We start from the raw sequence: 6,152 nt of genomic DNA, 5'->3' as shown, positions 1-6,152 counted from the left end.
CAGTTCTGAGCTTCCGCCCCGCAGCCCGGCCCCGCCTCTTCAAGTCCTGGCTCCGCCCACTCTTGGGAGGGGTTTGCCCTTTTGGTGTTCAGGACTCGTGAGCCTAAAGGTATTACGCTTGCCGCGTCCCACCGTAACGCGTAAGCTCTGGGCGGACACTCTGTACACATACAACACCCGTGACAGAGGCAAAGGGTTCCTCAGACGCCCTTCCGCACTCACCAGCCCGGATAACCACATCCTACACTCCCAAGCTAAGGGACAGCACATAGAAACCTGCATACACTCGACTGTGACCTCCCCAGTGTGATTATGGGCGAGCAAGAAAATAACCAGGAAAAAGGAAAGGTGAAGCCCAAGGAAAGAAACACTGCAGGAATGGTGATAGTGAGGAGAGGAGAAAACAGCCTCATTGCCTGCAAGGTGATTCACTTCATGAGCATCCTGCCTTTGTTCGTGCCAATGTCTCTTTTTCCTTCCATCCCACCCCAGTCTTTTTCTTCCTTTAAGGCCTGGTTGGAATCAGCTCTAAACTTTTGCCAGCTGGGCCTACTCACCGAACTTTCCTTGGAATCTTCCATCTGCACCACTTGTGTGCCATGTTGGGAACATACTGCCCACTATCAACTGACTCCAGTTACCTTTTCATAAGTATGTACCCTGTTCCCTTGTATAGACTGTGAGTTCCTTGGGGGCATCAGCCTTCTTTTTTGCATCTGTAATGCTCAGCACCCAGCATATTGCCATGAACATAGGACCTTAGTAAATCATTGCTTGATTGAAGGCCGTCTTAGGGCAGCCAATGTTAGTCCAGGAGTTCTTAAACTTTAGCAGGCATCAGAAACACCTGGAGGGCTTGTTAAACCAGATTTCTGGGCCTCACCTGAGTTTCTGATTCAGTAGGTCTCCAATAGGACCCAAGAATTTGCATTTCTAACAACTTTCTAAGTATTCTACAGAGTCCTTCTTTAGTTCTCTTGGTTTCAAGTGCAGCAGTAAATTTCAGCTACTAGGATTTAGCCAACCTTGGGGGTCCAAATTGTACTGGCTGTTCAGAAGTTATGGTGAATGAGGGAGGGAGATTGGATCCAAAAATGCAGGAAGAATGAATGTAGAAAATCACTGTTTGCAACCACTAATCAAATAATCGCTCCAGACAATAATCATCAATAACTGATAAAGCTATTAGGTAAAAGGTTGATGAGAACTTTGTATGGATGGATCAGGTGGTCAACTTTTTAACCTACTGATGAATCTTAACATCACTAAAAGTGGGGCCACTGGACATAATGTGCCCCCTGATGGATGCCACTGAAAGTACAAAACATGTCCTAGGAAGCCTTCATGCCAAAAAATTGAAGCTGAATCTAGTCAGGCATCTAGATCTAACTATCATCTCTAACTACATTAAGAGATTATCAATTAAAACATGTGGTCCTTGTTTGTATCCTGATTCAAACAAACTCATAAAATGACGTTTTTTGAGACTGTTTGGGAAAACTGAACACAAACTGAGTTTTATATGATATTAAGTATTTTTAAAAGATTTTATTGTGTATGGGGAGTTCCCTGGTGGTCTAGTGGTTAGAATTCGGTGCTTTCACTGTCACTGCCCAGGTTCAATCCCTGGTTGGGGAACTGAGATCCCGCAAGCCAAGTGGCACGGCCAAATAAATAAATAAATAAAATGTGTTTTTTAAAAAAATGGGGCTTCCCTGGTGGCGCAGCGGTTAATAATCCGCCTGCCAATGCAGGGGACACGGATTCGAGCCCTGGTCTGGGAAGATCCCACATGCCACGGAGCAACAAAGCCCGTGCGCCACAACTACTGGGCCTGCGCTCTAGAGCCCATGAGCCGCGACTACTGAAGCCCGCGTGCCTAGAGCCCATGCTCCGCAACAAGAGAAGCCACTGCAATGAGAAGCCCGCCCACCACAACGAAGAGTAGCCCCCTCTCGCCCCAACTAGAGAAAAGCCTACGCGCAGCAACGAAGACCCAGCGCAGCCAAAAAAAAAAAATGTATTGGGTATGGATGTGGTTCTTTTTGAAAAATAAACTTTATTTTATTTTTAAAATTTATTTATTTATTTTTGGCTGCATTGGGCCTTCGTTGCTGCGTGTGGGCTTTCTCTAGTTGCGGCGAGCGGGGCTACTCTTCATTGGGGTGCGCGGGCTTCTCATTGCGGTGGCTTCTCTTGTTGCGGAGCATGGGCTCTAGGCACGCGGGCTTCAGTAGTCGCGGCTCATGGGCTCTAGAGCGCAGGCCCAGTAGTTGTGGCGCACGGGCTTTGTTGCTCCGTGGCATGTGGGATCTTCCCAGACCAGGGCTCGAACCCCTGTTTCCTGCATTGGCAGGAGGATTCTTAACCACTGCATCACCAGGGAAGTGCCAAATAAACTTTATTTTAGATTTACAGAAGAATTGCAAAGAAAGAAAGCTTCCATGTACCCCAAACACAGTTTCCCCTGTTATTAGCATCTAACATTAATATGGTACATTTGTTGGAATTGAAAAACCAATATTGACATACTGTTACTACTAAACTCCATACTTTTTTCAGATTTCCTCAAATTTTCCCTAAGGTCCTTTTCCTGTTCCATCCAGCATACCACATTACATTTAGTTATCATTACTCCCTAGGCTCCTTTGGCTGTGATAGCTTCGTAGACTTTTTTTATTTTGATGGCTTGGACAGATTAGAGTAGTACTGGTAGGGTATTTTGTAGAATGTCCCTCCATTGGGATTTGTCTGATGAGTTTCTCATGATTAGACTGGGGTTATGGGTTTTAGGTCCTCCCCCTCCTTTTTTTTTTTTTTTAATATTTATTTATTTGGCTGCACCGAGTCTTAGTTGCAGCACGTGGGATCTTTGTTGCAGCATGCGGGATCTAGTTCCCTGACCAGGGATTGAACCCGGGCCCCCTGCATTGGGAGTGTGGAGTCTTAACCACTGGACCACCAGGGAAGTTCCAGGTCCTCCTCCTCCTTGAGGCTGGAGTATCTACATAAATTATTTGTAATTCTGCATGGGAGATTTGTCTATGCTCTCCATGAATTAACTTATTAATTTATAATATACTTTTTAATTATTAATAAATTATAACTTATTCACTCATATATATTTATATTTGACCCTTTGATAAACCCCGTCATTTTCTGTGTGTGTGTGGTGTTTTTTTTGGCCACACCACATGGCTTGTGGGATTTTGGTTCCCCCGCCAGAGACTGAACCCAGGGCCTTGGCAGTGAGAGCAAGGAGTCCTAACCACTGGACCTCCGGTCCTAGAATCAACCATTTCTCCAAGGACCCTTGGTTCTTTTTATTGGAAAATGGTATTAGAAACCAAGATTTGGGTGCTAGGTATACTCATTGCTACTGGGGTGTCTTGGTTTTTGGCCCTCCTCAGCTGACAAAGGAAATATATGTGTATACTGTTATACATACACATATCTAATTATTTCTGTATGTAACCATCTGAATCTATATATGGATGAGTTTTTTTAAGTCTGTTACAGATACACAGTGTAATATTTACAGCTGAAATTAATTATATGGCTAAGATTTGCTTTTAAAAACTCCATCAAAAGAACAAAAAAAAAAAATGGGGGATAATACAACATAACTGGCTAAGATAGTCATTGAAGCAGAATGATGGGTACATTTGGGAGTCATTATACTCTTCTGTCTACTTGTGTGTATGTTTAAAATATTCCATAATAAAAAAGTGTTTAGAAAGTAGCCTAAATTGCCATGTTGCTATTAAAGTGGGTCAAAAAGAGCACCACAGACAGCCAGATATGTGGCATTCACACACAGATACATTTTTTTCTCTCAGGGCCATCCCTAGGTGAAATTTTGAAGAGGACAACTGTTTTTCTTCCACACGTTTGGACCCATCTGCTGTTTCAGAAACCCCAAGCTTATTGCTCTCTTCCTACTTCCTAAATCTGCTTTTGGGGAAAAACCTGATCATTTGAAAATCCCCCTTTCAGAGTGTGGTCTTTCCTAGGAACTTACTTTCTGCTTCATCATCAACTGGGCAAGGAGTGACATTGCTTCTGGCTTAGGGATTTCAGGCAAGGGGTGTTTGGCAGGTACAGCAATAGTCCCCAGCACCCCTGACATCACACCTGTAACGTAGTTTTGCTCCAAGCCCCAAAGTCACAGATTCCCTGCATTCTCTAAGGTGATGAGGAACACAGTCTGTGGTCTGCCCCATTCCTTAAAGGGAACTTCCCAACTCTTACCTCTTTAACCAGTAGTTGGGAAAGAATATAGCCTTGGTCACAGGGCCAGTGAGACTGCCATGACCCCATAACTCACGTTGGTTCCCCACCACTCCCTGAGGTGGGGACAGGAGGTGGAGTCCTAACTCTGAGAAAGCTGAAGCAGCTACTTCCTGAGACTGCTGGAAGTTGCCATCAAGGTGTTCTGCTGCTATGGGCAGGTGGTTCTTATTTCCAGTTTTGTCTTTGTCTTCTCTGGCTCCTTGGCCTCCTTGGACAGTCGTGGATTATAAAAGGCAGAGAGTGGGCAAATACTTATTTCACACGAGTAGGGTGATGCCAAGGCCCAACCTAGCTCCACCCACAATAAGGGGCTGCTGCTGGCCCTTCCTCTCCCCTGGGATAGATCATAACTGGCTCTGCTTCTGTTCTGAGGACAGGAACTCCTAGGACATCTGCTCATACATTAGGTCAAATACATTTCCTGTTGATTCGATTAGTTTCCTTCCAAGCAATGCATTTACAAAAGGAAGGGAGATTTTTGCAGGCATGTATTTGCAAAGGCAGCCAACCTCCTCCAGTCACACACACACATCTTCTCCCCATCCACCCACAAAGCGTCAGTCACATTTAGAGTTTGCACAAATGCACACCCTCCCTCATACATCACAATGCACACCCTCTCACCCACCTACACACCTCTTCCACAAAATCACACCTGCTCTCATACCCTTAAAGTATGTTCCTTTACTGTGCCCAGAGAGAGAGAGAAAGACGGGGGAGATGGGTAAGAAGAGTGGGTTGTGAGGGCTCAGGAAGGCAAGCACTCTGTGTAGGAGCTGGAAAGTCAGAAGACCAGGACCCCACAGTCCTCTCTACCCTGCAACTAGAAATACTAAGAATCGAGAGGGGTTCAGAAGCAGGGGTTGAGGAGGCAGGCACTCAGGGTGCCAGGCCCCACATGGACAATATGCTGCTCCGGGGTGAGAGTGATGTGCCTCAGCCCTGCAGCTGAGGTAGGAAGTTTGTCAAGGTTGTGAGTGGAGAATGCAGAGGTATTCATGATATGTTCCAGAAGCCCATTTTGCCTGGTAGCAAAGGATGGTCCTTTGGCTGGGATTCTCATCAGAGTTCAGGAAATGGGTTTGGGGGGGAGGGTTGGGATAAGGGGTGAAAAGGAAGTGAAACGCTGGGTTTGGACTCTGGGTTCAACACCTTCTAGGAGGGGTCTTTCCAGTGTCAGCCAGAGTCAACAATTTCCTTTCACTGGAAACTTGAAGTCCCCTCCAGAGAGGAGAGGTGGGGGAGAGGACCTTGAGAAATGACAAGTGCTCAAGTTCAGGGCTGCAGCAGCCGCACTGCCGCAGTAGCCATGGCCCCGGTGAATCTGGCTTCAGCCCCAGACTGTTGTCTGCCTGCCCTGATCCGACTCAGCCTGAGCTCAGACGCTGTGGATTCTGGAATGGAGCAAGGCTTTTCCTTTAGGAAAGAGTCCTGAAGCTGACCCACAGCGCCTCAGAAAATTGCCTGAGCTCTCAGTGAAACGGAGGCTCAGGCCCCTGCCATCCAACTCTGACAGCGCTTCTCCCTGTGATGCCGCCTGGGGGCACCCCCAGCTGGGTCTGAGGCTGCCGCCCCGCACTGCTACTGTTGTTATCATTAGCATAATTAATAAACAAGCACTGATGGGGCCAAGAGGAAGAGGCAGGCCCCTGCTGCTCAAAAGGAGAATCCCTGAAAAGATCCAATGAGGCTGCAGGGAAGTGGAAGGTGGGTTGGAGGGGGCACTGAGTGGCTTGTCCCTCCTCCCCAACCAGGACTTCTGGGAAGGGCCCTTTGGAGTAGGCTCCTGGGGACAGTAAAGGCAAGGGAAAGAGGAGGGGAACATTTGGTAGACTGGATTTGGAACTAGCTCTTTCTCT

This window comes from Balaenoptera ricei, chromosome 2 (genome assembly GCF_028023285.1).
Source record: "Balaenoptera ricei isolate mBalRic1 chromosome 2, mBalRic1.hap2, whole genome shotgun sequence".
Classification (NCBI taxonomy): domain Eukaryota; kingdom Metazoa; phylum Chordata; class Mammalia; order Artiodactyla; family Balaenopteridae; genus Balaenoptera; species Balaenoptera ricei.
Note: the sequence above shows the minus strand (reverse complement) of the source record.